Source organism: Oryzias latipes, chromosome 1 (genome assembly GCF_053564925.1).
Source record: "Oryzias latipes strain Hd-rR chromosome 1, Olatipes_Hd-rR_3.1".
Classification (NCBI taxonomy): domain Eukaryota; kingdom Metazoa; phylum Chordata; class Actinopteri; order Beloniformes; family Adrianichthyidae; genus Oryzias; species Oryzias latipes.
In genome coordinates this window covers 18,032,049-18,047,452 of record NC_136237.1, presented here as the reverse complement: position 1 = coordinate 18,047,452, position 15,404 = coordinate 18,032,049, and the positions used below count along the sequence as shown (strand labels likewise).

Sequence of the window (15,404 nt, the reverse complement as noted above, 5' to 3'; positions counted from 1 at the left end):
GCAAAAACAACCACCATAAACCATTGTTTTTACATTTATGGAAACCTGAGATACCCGACTTAACTGGAAAAGACTCATCTGACAAGAACACATAGGTACTCTATACCACATTTTCTGTTCAATAGAGAAAAAAAGACGTATCTGTCGTTAACCCTTTAACACTGGAGCTTCAACTAAGGTTTCCTTGAATTACCGTAACTCTTGGTTACAGCTGTGGTGCAGAGGTAGAGCAGTCAACCTCTGACTGGCACATTGCAGATTTGGTTTCTATCTTGCCCGTCCGTGTTTTGAAGTGTCCTTAGGTAGGACACTGAACCCCTCAGTAATCCTGATGGTTATAGGTTGATGGCAGTGTGTGAAAGTGTGTGTGAGTGTGGGTAAATGGGACTGTTATGCTACATTCAATCGACCGATTCAAATGAAAAATCTATGTAAATGCCTGTATGTGCCCGTTTGGGGGTTCCGTGTTAAAATCTCTCTAAGTCAGTTTTTGGGCTCTGTGTACAAAATGAACATTGATTGAAAAGTTAAACCAATTGAACTTTGGCCAATCAGGAACTTGGATTCGGTAGTGACATATGGTTGATGTCCCTTATAATTTATGTTTAAGGTTAGCGCTGCAAAGTAGCTTTGCAGCTACTTTGCTTTACTAAATGTGTAAATGGTTGAAGACTGACGGTAGTTCAACGAGTGCGTGTCACATCCTGTCGCTGGCGACAGCTTCCGGGGGTAAATGGTTAAACTCACAATATGCTAATTTCCAAGAGGACCTGGCTGTAGACAACAAGATGGTGCCTGACAATATCAATCAAAACCAGAAATTCAACCCCACTGACACACATATCACTTGAAAAAAAACTTTATTTTAACTGGTGACTCTAACACTTACATACACATTTCTTTAGTCTCTGACCAGTTGGAAAAAAAACACAGTACCAACACCGCTTCTATAAAGGTGATTAATTACATTATTGTGACACTTGATAAAAAACTGTACTGTGCATCACTTTTTATAGATTTGTCAAAAGATTTTGACACAGTTGACCATGCTGTTTTAAAAAGCAGATTGCTCAGCTTTGGATTGTCAGAGGATGCAGTTGTGTGGTTCTCAAATTACCTGAATAACAGGACCCAATGCATTAAACATGAAGGTCTCTGCTCTAAATTTGTTACTGTCCACAGGGGGGTGCCACAGGGCTCAGTTCTGGGCCCCCTTCTATTTGTTTTGTACATTAATGACCTGGGTGAAAATGTCTCTGATGATAATCTAAATTTTTATGCTGATGACACAGTCATTTACTGTTATGGATCATCTCTTGCTCAGGCCATTGAAACCTTGCACAAAGCTTTTGTTGCTGGACAGCATTCACTTATTCAGTTAAAATTGGTTCTCAATGCTGACAAGACAAAACTAATGTTGTTGTCAAACTTGAAAAGGTCCCTGATACAATTCCAATGGTGTCCACCTTGGATGGAAATGTTATAGAGTTGGTTCATCAGTACAAGTTGGTGTCTGGATTGACGACTCCCTCACCTTTAAACCTCACATAGAAAAACTTGTAAAAAAACCTCAAAATTAACCCATGTGCTATCTTGTGGGGTCGAGATGAACCCGCTCCCAACGTTAACGTGCCTTGGAGGCAATCAACGAAGATAGCACAAGGGTTAAAATGTGAAGTGTTGGTCTGGTTAAAACAAAAAATTCTGGAGAGAAGAACGTAAGTTTTATAGATAAACATTTCAGTGAGCAGCCAAAAGTGAAACCAAGAAAAGTAAGAAAGAAATAGAGAAGAAGAAGTTTAACAAAGTCAAGGAGGAACATAAAACTGATGCATTTTGTCCTTTTAATTTTGTAAATGTGTCAAAGTTTGGGAATTGTGTGCCAAAACAGACTTAAACTTGTATGATTTTTACAAAATCTCTCAGGTCTCCGACAGTCAAACAGTTTCAAGATGTTAGCTCTAAAAAGTCACCACTTTGAGCTTTTGTAATGAACTAAATGTGTTATTTCTGTACCTTTTTATTGTGAAAAGGAGCAGGTTCATCATCAGCTACATCAGCGATGCCAACAAAAAAAGAGATTTGATTTGTTTTTGTTGGCCAGCCAGCAGTTTGAAAGCTTAAAAGGAGCCAAAGACAAAGAAAGAGTGATTTTAAATGGCAATTTCACGAGAGAGTGCAAGTTGAATAGCTGATGTATCTTATTGACAGATGAATAATCTCGCTGCGTGTGTGTCCTTGCTGTCCTGTGACTCTGCTGGACAAAACAAAGAACAGAAACAGTCGGATGTTCAACGCCCCTAGGCTCCACAAGCTCTGATCTTTACTGCGGGGATTTTGTTTTTGACAAAATGTTGCAAATGCTCCATGATCGCTGCAGGCTGTTCGGACAAACTGCACACATTTTTGTCTCCTTGACCCCTTTTTTTTCGTGTGTGTTGACATTAAACACAACAACAAAAGAGAGACACTTATTAAGGATGCAAACAGAAAAGGTCCGGTGACGAAAAAAGTAGAAAAAAAGTCCCAAAAAAATGGGAAAAACTAAAGAAAAATCACAAGAGGGAGGATAAATAAGGATCAGAGAAGCATCATAATAGGTAAACACTGGCTGTACTGTTAGCAGATTAACTGCACAACTACTCACACATGCATGCACACACATGGGCTCTTTAGTTATTCCTATAGCATCTGCGCTGTGTTTGCTCGTCTGTAGTCCCCTTGACTGTGAATGGAGAGGACAGCAGAGCGTTGTCCTGGCTGTTCATTGTTATCCTGGCAGATTCATGTTTGTAAAGGCTAAAACCACAGTGACCAGCGAGCCAGGAGCAGGGCAGGTGACTCAGGCTTAGCTGGTCTGCATCAGTAAGAGGTCTGCAGTGTGGTTCATTCAATTTGCAGCAAAAAAAAAAGAAAAAAAACAGGCTCACAGCAGGAGGGATGTGAGCTTTGCCAGCCACAGCCGCCTCTGTCTGACTTCTGTGCTCACCGCAATGCTTAACAACATAAACATTATGTTTGTGTTTTCCTGGTCAACTTGTATTCTTGAACTGCAATGCGCAGAAAAATGCTGGGGGGAAAACGTGCTCCTTTTTAGGAGTGTTGCATTCGGGGACACACAACAGTTTGCAGGCCAGATAATGAAAACATCCATGTAAAACCTGCTCTGCAGGACTCAAAGTCTCCCACAGCATTACAGGAGTGTCTATGTGAACACAACAAAAATCTGGTCTCCAAAGGTCAAACTCTGGAAGTGGAAAGCCATCAAATCCTGTCTAAACGGGCAGAAGAGAGCTACTGAGACCTTGATAAAGATGATAAAAAAGGCACTCTTTCTGTTAAGAGAGAGCTAAAGAGGAGGATAAGAGGAACACCCACCAGGAGAGGACAGAGGGCAACTTGACGTGTGGTGAGAACAAGCTGCAATGTTAACAAGAGGAAACAGGTAATAGGTGAAACCTGTAAGCACACTCAGAGACGGCACTCTGCTTCAACAACCCTCTTCTTCCTTCACTACAGTATCAACCAAAGGTTACAAGAAAAGCACCAAAGTAGAGGGTCGGACAGCTGTTTAAATAGAAACTGTCTTTTTAAATCAATTATAAAGAGTCTCTATTTTAAAAAGACAACCGTTTTTAAGCTAGGATAAGACTGAGTGGGTGAGCTGATGGCTAAGCGGGGAAAGACACAATGCAAACGCACATGTGCCTGATAATTGAAGCTTGCATGTGCCGAGCAGACATGATGGAGTGGTATCCAAGGTGGGTGGAGTTATTTTAGGCTGCCGAGATTGGCAGTCATGTCATGTGTGCACAACTTTACATAAATCCCTGTGAGGTGCAACATCTATTTAAAATCATGCAGTCCCACTTTCCTGCTGAATACGGACAGACTTTACAAATCCCAGCACCTCAGGCTCTAAAATGGAGAACTACACTGTTTTTGAATGGGTTTAAAAACTAATTGCTGCTTGAATATCTGAAGTTTTAAAGTAACAAAAATAATGTCCTCTGTGCCAAAAAAAAAACACATGACTTTAGAACTTGTTTTAGGCGACTTTCAGAGATAACATAACAGTAAAGCTGGACAAACAAAACTGCAATGTCTTTGTAGACGAGTGAAAGTAAAAAAAAAAAAAAAAAAAGGGTTTTGTCATTTCCAGGTAAAGGTGGCCTGGGCACAAATGACCACTTAGTTTTTCGTGCACACCAATTAGTTTGCCATGTACACCGGTTAGTTTGTCATGACACCGATTACTTTGCCATGTACACCGCTGAGTTTGTCATGTACACCGTTTAGTTTGTCATGTACAACGGTTAGTTTGTCATGAACACTGGTTAGTTTTTCATGAACACTGGTTAGTTTGTCATGTTCACCGGTTAGTTTGTCATGAACAATGGTTAGTTTGTCATGTACACCGGTTAGTTTGTCATGAACACTGGTTAGTTTTTCATGAACACTGGTTAGTTTGTCATGAACACTGGTTAGTTTGTCATGTTCACTGGTTAGTTTGTCAGGAACACTGGTTAGTTTGTCATGAACACTGGTTAGTTTGTCATGAACACTGGTTAGTTTTTCATGAACACTGGTTAGTTTGTCATGTTCACTGGTTAGTTTGTCAGGAACACTGGTTAGTTTGTCATGAACACTGGTTAGTTTGTCATGAACGCTGGTTAGTTTGTCATGTTCACCGGTTAGTTTGTCATGTACACCGGTTAGTTTGTCATGTACACCTGTTAGTTTCGTGTGTGCACTAGTTCGTTTTTTGTGAGCACCAGTTAGTTTCTGATATACACCGGTTAGTTTCTAAAGTACACCAGTGAGAGTTTCTAGTGTACAGCAGTTAGTTTTTAATGTACACCAGTTAGTTTCTAAAGTACACCAGTGAGTTTCTAGAGTACACCAGTTAGTTTCTAGTGTACATGTTTAGGTTTCGTATAAGCCAGTTAGTTTCAAGTGTACACAGTTAGGTTTTCGTATACACCAGTTAGTTTTTCGTGAACACCAGTTAGTTTCTAGTGTACACCGGTTAGTTTCTCGTGTACACCGGTTAGTTTCTAATGTACACCAGTTAGTTTCTCGTGTACACCGGTTAGTTCTCCTGTACACCAGTTTGTTACTAGTGTAAACTAGTTAATTTCTCTTGTACACTAGTTAGTTTTTTAGCTTGCACCGGTTGGTTTCTAGTGTTCACTAGTTAGTTTCTTGTGAGCACCGGTTAGTTTCTCATTTTCACCAGTTAGTGTCTTCTATACAACGGTTAGTTTCTTGTGTACACCAGTTAGTTTCTCGATTACACCGGTTAGTTTCTAGTGTGCACTAGTTAGTTTCTTGTGAGCTCGGTTAGTTTCTCGTTTTCATCAGTTAGATTCTCGTATACACCGGTTAGTTTCTTGTTTACACCAGTTAGTTTCTCTTGAGCACCGGTTAGTTTCTCGTTTTCACCAGTTAGTTTCTCATATACACCGGTTAGTTTCTTGTGTACACCAGTTAGTTTCCAATGTGCACAGGTTACTTTCTCATGCGCACCAGTTAGTTTTTCATGAGCAGCACTTAGTTACTTGTGTGGAATAGTTAGTTTCTTGTGAGCACCAGTTAGTACCAGTACTATTTTTTTTATATTACTCTTTTCTCCCTTTACGGGCTTTTTGTTAAAAGCTCTTTTTCATTTTAAACTGTAATAGTGCCAAACAGGAAACGGCGTACCAGTCAAATGGGGAGCATAAAGGTGGATCAGAGATTGAGGGTTACAGCAGTTTTGAACAGAATGAAAATATGAAAAAATGCCTGAGGAGATCAAAGTCATTTTTCTTTAAGATTTCAATTATTAAATCCAATGAAGCTTTTCAACTCTACTCTTCAGCCGGAAAATGCTAAGTGCAGATCTGTATGTGTGTGTGATTTCTGGGTTACTGTGTATTTAGGGAGCTTCTCAACTTTTTTCTTTTATTTTTTTCTTGGTTTTTCCTTAAGACAGCTACCACCTGTGGTTCTCTTTATCTCCGTTGTTCTGTTTTTTATTTTATGAACCCATAAGTCATGCCTGTTTGTCAGTCGTTTTCTGGTTTTGAAATTGTCCTTCAAACCCCACCATCTGCCAGCTCAGCATGCAGCATCTGTGCAGTTCTTTACTCATCTTTCCTTGAGGCCTTTCTTCACGTATCTCCCTCTTCGGTTACATTTGTCACTCTGCTTTCATGAACCCATCCTCTTTCTAACACGTGGAGGTGAGAGCCGTAAGTGTTTTAAATTGATCCCCGTGGTTTGAAATACCTGTATTAACACCTGCGTACTATCCCTGACTGTTGGTGCTGCACAAAAATTGGGATTTGAACACATCAAAGTGGAGAGAAATGACAAAAATGAACCCAGTGCTGGGAGGATTCTGCACAGAATTACACAGTACTTATGGGTCGCCAAATTGGGTGTGATTACCTTTCTGTTTCATTCGCTCAGAGAGCTTTCTGAATACAAAACTTGGAAGTCCTGGCCCAAAAACTGGCTGTCCTGATGAAAGTGCACCTGCTCTAAAACTTTTGACACGTTTTTAAAAAGATCTGGCAGTTTAAAACCTCGATGTGTGGAAAGCAGCTGTGCAGAAAACAAAAGTCCTTTGGCAGATGACCACTCTGACTGGCCCTCTCCTGAGCACGCACATGGGAAAAACACTATTGGGCAGCATTTCAGAATCTGTTTCAGCATGCAAGTGCAAATCTACGGTGGCCCTGAAGTGCAAATCACCCTTAATTTGACGTGTTTTTCCTACCATGACAAAGGTGGATAAAGGTGGAAAGAGTTTCATGTAATCCATGGACACCAATGAAAATCACAAATCATTGAAGAAAAAAGGTTCAGAGCACTGTCTAGTGGGTCTAGATGACCCAACTCCCAATGGTAAAGTGCCTAGGATAGCACAATGGTTAACACAGCAAATAAATAACAAAAGAAGCAACACTATATTTTAGAAAATAAAAAAAAAACATTTCTGAAAACAAAAGTCATTTCCAGAAATCAAAATGAAATGTTAAAAAAATGAAACAAACTAAGAAACTAGAAAAGGCAAGTATCATGGGGCATTGCTGATTGGATAATGACCTTTGTTCACCTTTTCAACCAAAAGTTATTAGGCCAGAGAATATATTTCTTTAAACTTCTGGCCAAAGCCACTGCAAAAGTTCATTGATTGCTCAATCTAGTCTGTCAAAACATCCTTTTGCTTTCCGTCTTCTTCAAAACTTAAACGTCATCATCCAATCAGTGATGTCCCATAAGTCTGCCTTTACCGGTTTCTTATTTTATTTCATATTTTATAAAACATTTCATTTGATTCCTGGAAATTACTTTTGTTTTCTGAAATGTTTCCTCCCTATTTTGCTTCATTTTTTTGGAATTTTATTTTAATTTCTTTTAAATATCGTTATGATCTTTAACATGATTTTTGCGTTGCGTGAATTTTATTTGCACTTCAGGGCCACCGTACATTTCAGACCCTGTTCTTATTCCATAACTTTTGGCGTTGTCAGTTCCTTATTAAAAATGCCAAGCACTGCCAGCTTGCTTGGCGGTAAAGTAACATCCCAGAACTGATGTAACCTTCCTTCTCTTTGGCTGTTTGATTCTCCTCTGCGCCTGTTTTTCTTTGTGTTCAACTCTGGCTCATCTCGCACACGGCTGTGTTACAGAATCTTTGTCTCATGTTTCCTGAATAATTTCTGAGACTCTTACAAACTCGCATGTTTTTGTTGTATGTGTGTGTGGGTGTGGGTGTGTGTGTGTGTGTGTGTGTGTGAGGTGTGCACTGCACTAGAGAGGAGTGCGCACAGATTAATGACCTTTGCTCTGGTGCATTTTTTAAAACAGGGTGTGAATAATAGATTAGGTTGTAATAAAACGATGAAATATGGATTCATAAGGTTTAGGGGAATCAAGAAAATACCAATGAGGAGAATGATTTGAATCAGCTAGATCTCAGATTTCCTCTTTTTGTGGCCTTAAAGCTTCAAGCTACCAGAGATCACCACTTCAACGGTCCATAGCCCCCAGATAATGATGTACAGGCAGTCATGGTGTTAGAGCAGTCCATGTTCATTTCCTGTATGGATTAAAAAAAATAAAGTTCACCATTCACAGAAAAGAGAGTCTTTGATCTCCTTATTAAAACCATCTAAAGTTTCAGACAAAGGAGTTTCAATCAGTGAAATTCTACCTCTATGCCTCTATTTACTGTGGAATTTAAAGATAAGGTAAATGGCAACTATGGCCAGCTTTACCCCCAAAAAACCTGTAATTTATAAAAGAAAGAAAGAAATCCGCATTGATTGGTCAGTGTTTAAAACTACTTTCTCTTAATTGTTTTATTACTTACTGACAATTGGCATGAATGTTATCAGGGGACACAGTTTAAAACCAGCCTTTGGCTATTTCTAACTTTTTTATCCATGTTATTATGTGGTTTTTAAAATTGCATTGTCCCATTTTAAATAAGTACTACTAAAAATAATAGTAATTATTAATATTATTTCAGGGGAGCCGATCTTCATTCAATGTAGGTCCTTGGGGAAGACCCTTTGTACCACTGCTCAACCACAAGGGGGCCCAAGTCTCACCCTCCCTGTGCCGGTCCCCGGCCCGGGTAAAATACAGGGTTGTGTCAGGAAAGACATCTGAGGTAACGATCACTGTCAAACCACCCGTGCGAATCAGTGAAAGCTGAATGAATACATAACTAATCTTACAGATTTCTTCCTAACTGGTGATCTAAATGTTTGCATCTGTGCGATGGAAACATTTGAGCTTATGGAGCACATATTTAAACAATGCAGACTAAACGGGCAGCAGGTTTTAGAAACAGTAAACGATAGGACATAGATGGAGTAGTGATTTATTTATTTATTTGTAATTAGTTTTGGACTAAATTAATCTGTTAAATGCTGTATTGCTCTTAATATGTATATATATATATATATATATATATATATATATATATATATATATATATATATATATATATATATATATATATATATATATATATATATATATATATATATATTTTTTTTTTTTTTCCCCTAAAGAATAAGGAAAAGCAGCCAATTAGTTAAAGCTTGAAATAAATGACAGAAAAAGTCTCAAGTGTACTGCATGGTATACATATTTTCATGAACTTGATGACTTTTTATTCTTTTGTAGTGATTTTTATCGTAGAAATCAGAACTGTGTCATCAGCAAATGTAAGTTGGTATTTCAGTGGGCAAAAACCTTTTATGAGACTTTTATTCTAAAAGACATTTATTGTTTTTGGCTTCTGCTGAGTAAAATATTTGTACCAAGTGAGCTGGAACTTTATTTTGTAAGACTAAAGTGTGTTTATTTTTATTAGCTCAGAGCTGTAGATCTGCTCCTACTTCACACAATAGGAAATCCATCATTAACCCACTGAATGTTCAAATCTAACAGACAGTGACTTCTACAAACCAATGAGATCTGTCTCATCAGCACATCATTGACTGCAATGCTGCAGATGCTCCTTGAAATCAAAGATAATAAAAGTGAGCTCTGTGGGAGACAACCTATCGGCTCCTCTGAGCCAAACGCCAGTGCAGAGAAACGAGATGGGCGGGGAGGGGCTGAGCGACGGTCGACTAACAGAACCTCCTCAGAGGCGAAAGATCATTATAGGAGAAGCAGAAGCTCTCCTCAGATAATTACCCTCAAGTTGAAAGAAAAAAGTTTTTTAATAATAATAATAATGGATTGGATTTATCTGCGCTTTTCAAGACACCCAAAGCGCTTACATTGTGTCCATTATTCATTCACTCCTCATTCATACTTGGTGATGGTAAGCTACGGTTGTAGCCACAGCTGCCCTGGGGCAGACTGACAGAGGCGTGGCTGCCATTTCGCGCCTACGGCCCCTCTGACCATCACCGGGATCATTCATGCGCATACACACACCAGTGGAGCCACACTGGAGGCAAGGAGGGTGAAGTGTCTTGCCCAAGGACACAACGACATTTTGGCTGGTGGGAGTGGGGATCGAACCGCCAACCCTTCGATCATTGGACGACCCGCTCAACCACCTGTGCCACTGTCGTTCTCTGTTTTGTTGAGTCACACCCACAAGGGCACCCTCCTGAAGGCTCTGGTAATGCTTGGCCCAGTCAATAAACGGCTCCATCAAACACTCAACTAGGTTCAATGAATTGGAGCAAACAAAAAAAGGCCCATTTTTACGGTCCACTGTGGCACTAGTACGGCCATCAGATGATAAATTGGAGTTACCTGAGTGTGCAGTGACATGTTCTTCTCTGCCGTGCCTTTGTGCTAATGTTGGTGACATCTTTCATAAATCCTCTTTTATTATTTTTATTTCCAGGGGCGAGAAAGGGCATCTCGAGATGCAGTCGCCAAGGAGGACCAACCGTGAAAAGAAGGCAATTCAGCTGACACTGGGGGTGAAAAGTGTTTTACTCCCAACTGTCCCAACGGTGAAGGTGCAGGAGGGGAGAAATGAAAGAGACCAGCCAGAGAAAATCTAGTTTGTGCACCAAGCATGACACCACCTTTCCCATCCTCACCCACGCTCCTGGATAAGGGCTGATCTAAGGCTGCGAGAATGGTGGTCAAGAGGTCGTCTGCCAAAGGTTGCATCATTATTAAAGCATTTTGATAGGGCAATAAGATTTTTCTTTGCCAAAACTGAAAGCCACAATCAGAAAAAAGGCTAAATACTACAAATGCAATGATATGCTTTCTTCACGATTCACTTCAAAGCTCCATTTTTGGGTCACGGTTTTGTTTCAGTTTAATATAGCATTAGTGCATTAAAGAACAGCGAAAATTATGAAAAACAAAAATTCAGAAAAATACTTTTTAAATTTGCTGATAAGCAAATAAAATGAAGAAAATCTTTTAGTTGGCTTATACTAAGCCTGGATTTATATGTTAAAGAATAAATAATAAATCCCTCTTGAATTTAGCCCAATACATTGACCCAAAAGTATGGATGCAATGAAGATGCAACAATACACTCAGTTGTAATCACAAAATTGTGGTATCCCTAGTAAATAAAAGTTGTTTCTGTGTCAAATAAAAAAAGGCATTTTTTAAACTTCTTGATAAAGATAAAGAACTTTCTGGAGAACTAATTTTTTTCAAAGATTTTGGTTAAAAAATTAGGTTATCAGTAAAAATAAATTGACAAATACGCCGAAATAAAAAGAGTAGTAACACCATGCTTTCACTCATGTTAGCACCATGCCGGAAAAGTGAATTATTTGATCCTCTTTAATTTAAAAGAAAAGCAAATTTACCTGAACAAAAACAACAAAATCCCTTGATTTTGTGAAGATGTACGATAAAGCATATTTTCTCTTTTTTACAATAAGAAAAAAGTTCTTCATCTACATGAGCTGAAAAGGAACAAACGATCACTGCCTTAAAGCTGGAAATAGGAAAACGAAGAACAATTAGCAGGTAAACATGAGGTAAGACACAAGACACGGCCAGTGGTCTGATGAAACTGAAGGTGAACTGTCTGGTCACAGGGGCAGGAAGGCAAGCCATAGAACTGCAAGTGAAAAGCATGGAGGCAGCAGCATCATAATGAGGAAGCTAATTTTAGCAGGATTGTTTTTCAAAGAGCTAGACATAACAAAGTAAATATTATATGAACCATAAAATTAAGATATTGAATTGATCAATAAATATTAATGAAATTGTTCTTTTTGAGAAAAACAAATTGGAGTTCCAGTAACTTTAGAGCTTGATGGTTTGCATAATCCGATTTAAAGTGTCTACCAATGTAAGTATCAATAAATTAGCTTTTTTAGTGGAGACAATGAACCCTAGAGTGGTCATTATGTTGTTTACTTCATAGATACATAGTAAAAATACAACATCCAACTGGTTACCTCCTCCTAAAAAAAATCCTTTTTCAGTCTCCATCTAACAGAAGAGCAACCGAAAAACTGCAAAAGAGAACAATCAGCAACTGAAAATTGAAGTCCACCAAACCTGGAATAGCATTCAAAGTGTGAAAAGCAACACAAACAAACGTCAGCAAAAAACCCTCAAATTTCAAAGGAAAAGTCAGGAGGCTCTTAATGTCTGCAAAGGAGAACAGAGAAACAAGATGAGATGGGTTTGTTTTTCCATTCTGCGATGTTTGTGTTTGGTGATGATGTGCGTCTGTAACCTCGCTTCATGTCTCATCGCCTCTGTGACCCACTTAGACGAGGAGCTAATTCACACATTACAGGAGAGTTGGAACGTGGCAGCGCAGGGAAGACCAAACAAGGGAGACGGCAGGAAAGATGGCAAGCTGCAGCAGCGATGCTGAGGGCAAAATGAAGGAGGCAGTAGAGGGAACACGGGGCAAATAAAAGCAGAAGGGTGGAAACAGAGTCGGATGATGAAGCTGGTAAGTGATATACTGAGCACGGAAAGAGGTAGAGTGAGGTCAGATGGAGGAACGGATAGATGGAGAGGGGAAGAAAAGTGGAGGGGAAATTTGTGTTGATAAAGTGCAGCTGGGTTGGGAGGGAGCTGAGATGAGGAGGGCAAAAAGGGGGAGAGACAGGAGGCAGGAAATCAGTTGAGCAGACAGAATGTAGAGTATGCGTAGAGAGGATTATTGGAGGGGGTGTAGATGAGAGAGGTGGAAGGAGAGGAGGATAAAGGGGGAGATGCGGAGGAGCAGTCATCAGTATTCCAGCCTTGCACTCAGTTTGCAGCCTAGACAAATGCAAGCCAACACCAGGGAGGAAGTGGATCAGCTGAAGACACACCGACCTCTCCCTCTGTCACCCTGCTCCCCTTTCTTTCGTTTTCTTCCTATCTACCCCCACCCCCCTCAGCGCCCGAGAGAAAAGAACCTTATGGGTTGAGTAACTCAGATCGTGGCTTTTTCCCCCCAGCTCTGCACAAACATACAGAGATGCAGCACCATAAATAAAAAATGAAGGGAAACGCTGCTAAATGTTGAATTTATGTGAGCTCCAGCAGCGCCATGACCCAACACGGGCTTGGAGGGAGGATGGATGGATGGATGGATGGATGGATGGATGGATGGATGGATGGATGGATGGATGAACGGATGGATGAACGGATGGATGAACGGATGGATGGACGGACGGACGGATGGATGGACGGATGGATGAACGGATGGATGGACGGACGGACGGATGGATGGACGGATGGATGAACGGATGGACGGACGGATGGATGGACGGATGGATGGATGGATGGATGGATGGATGGACGGATGGATGGATGGATGGATGGACGGATGGATGAACGGATGGATGGACGGACGGACGGATGGATGGACGGATGGATGAACGGATGGACGGACGGATGGATGGACGGATGGATGGATGGATGGATGAACGGATGGATGGATGGATGAAGCATTTTTGTCTTTCCACTGAAGTCAGATGTAAAAAAGTAATGAACACTTTATTGATATCTATCTATCTATCTATCTATCTTACATCTAGCATGTGAAAGTGTACGCTCAGTAGCAGGGTCAAAACATCCGATCAGACTTATCAAGGCTAGAAACTGAACAGTACTGGAAAAGTCATTGGGAGAAAGAGACAGCACACAACAGATTGCTGTTGTGTGTGTGACCAGCCCAGTGGCTGGTCTCTCTGAGAAAAGAACATAGCAACCTCCCTGAACAAAATCCAGTAACCATCACAGTGGTAGACATCCAAGAAAGAGTCTCAGGTATGAAGAACTTTGAATGAAAAATTTCTTATGATTTCTAAATGTAGGAACCACCATTTACTACCACTACAGAGGTCATGACTTCCAGCCAACGACTTCTCTGTCATGTTCCCATCTTTGGTTTTGTTTGGTGAAATTTGGGTGGTAATGTCTTTGAGCAGATTTGAATATTGTGGAGTTCCTAAACATATAGTTTTCCCAGTCTCTTGTAATCCAGTGATTTCCCCGCAGCAAACCCTTTCGTCAGATTCTTTCTGTAACTATTTCTCCTGGAAGGATCCCCTTCCTAAGCCAACCTATAAAACTGTATTTTCATGACATGCCAGTTTTCTCAGATTTCTCACCAAATATATTTTGTGAAAATAGAAATGACATTATAAACCATCGTGTGACAGTTCCCATCTTTACAGCTCAATGTGTGGAAACACTTCAAAACGATTTGCAGACCCAAACGGAATCAATGATGTCACTTTACCTTAAACTTCTGTGCACAAACAAACCACACATCTCCACAGGCTCTCTACCTGTTTGATGATTAATAAGCACAAAGGGCAACATGATTCAGTCTTTTACCTTTTTGTGCTTCCGGGAGAACTGTTTCAGGTTCTTCAGAGGGAATCCTCTCTAAATGTTTGTCCTTTTAGAACTGCTGTGTCATTTTCTCCAGTGGAAGCTGCAACCAAAGAGAGACATAAGATGACATAAGATTTGAAAGATTTGAACTTGAATTAAAAACTCCCAGATATTGCTTTTAAATAAGTATAGGGCATCCTTTTTAACCCCATTAAACCTTTGGCTTTTGTCACTAAATTGTTTCAAGCACAAATTTATTCTAAGCTGCTATGATGAGGTAAATAACTTTTACAGCCTAATGTATAAACTGCTGCTGAGTTTTTATCATGAAAGAAATAACTGTTTATTTGTATTATTCACATGATAACTTGTTTCTGTAAAGGGATGAATATTAAACTTTTTTAATGGTAAAAACGGATGAACAAATCAAATTTGGATGTGTAGGTATTGATCACCAAATGTGTTTGGGATCAGATTTGGTGAGTGGAATGTGTTGCTGTTGAGTACAGTTGTGAATTTTGCTGAACAGCATCCGTTTGCGTTACAGAGTGGCAGCGGCAGCTCTCAATGGTCCCACCGGTCGCAGCTCAGCCAGAGCAGCTGCTGCTGCAGCTGCACTTCCATCTATGGCACAAGTTTCACGGGTAATATCATCCTCACTGTGGTGAAAGGTAAACTCCTGTGTTCATTCTTCTTATTCCATTGCTATCAGCAAATACGTTGGAAGACTGTGCACGTTTTTACAGGTCAGCTCACTTATTTGATCTTTTTGCATCATCATTTTGATGATGTGTGCTTAGCGCCGTGTTTATGACATGTAACTTTGAGCAATGGTTCTCATTTCTGGTCCCAGGGACCCACTGAGTCATTTGACATGTTTCCTTGCATCAAGACTGTCAGCTTAAGTTATGTGCTGACCTGAGACCAGATTGTGAAAATCTAATATTTTAGGGATTTTGACCACCTTCTTTGTTTTGCATATTTAGGTTCAGTTTGCAGTGACTCCCATTGTTAAAAAGATTGGCAACTGTTCTATACTTATGTTTATGTGTTGGACAAAAACAAACGTTTTTCTGTATGTTTTACATTTGTGTGCACCT

The 15,404-nt window shown here is 39.9% G+C and overlaps 1 protein-coding gene across 2 annotated transcripts in view; it reads right to left on the bottom strand.

The window, feature by feature from the left end:
• LOC101154758 (protein ELFN1) overlaps window positions 1-15,404 on the bottom strand; it is a 152,246-nt gene that overhangs the window by 60,919 nt on the left and 75,923 nt on the right. For both annotated transcript variants that reach the window (XM_011477880.4, XM_004066082.5), the window contains exon 2: window positions 14,305-14,404. The gene's annotated coding sequence lies outside the window, so the exon portion shown is untranslated. The remainder of the gene's footprint in view (window positions 1-14,304; window positions 14,405-15,404) is intronic.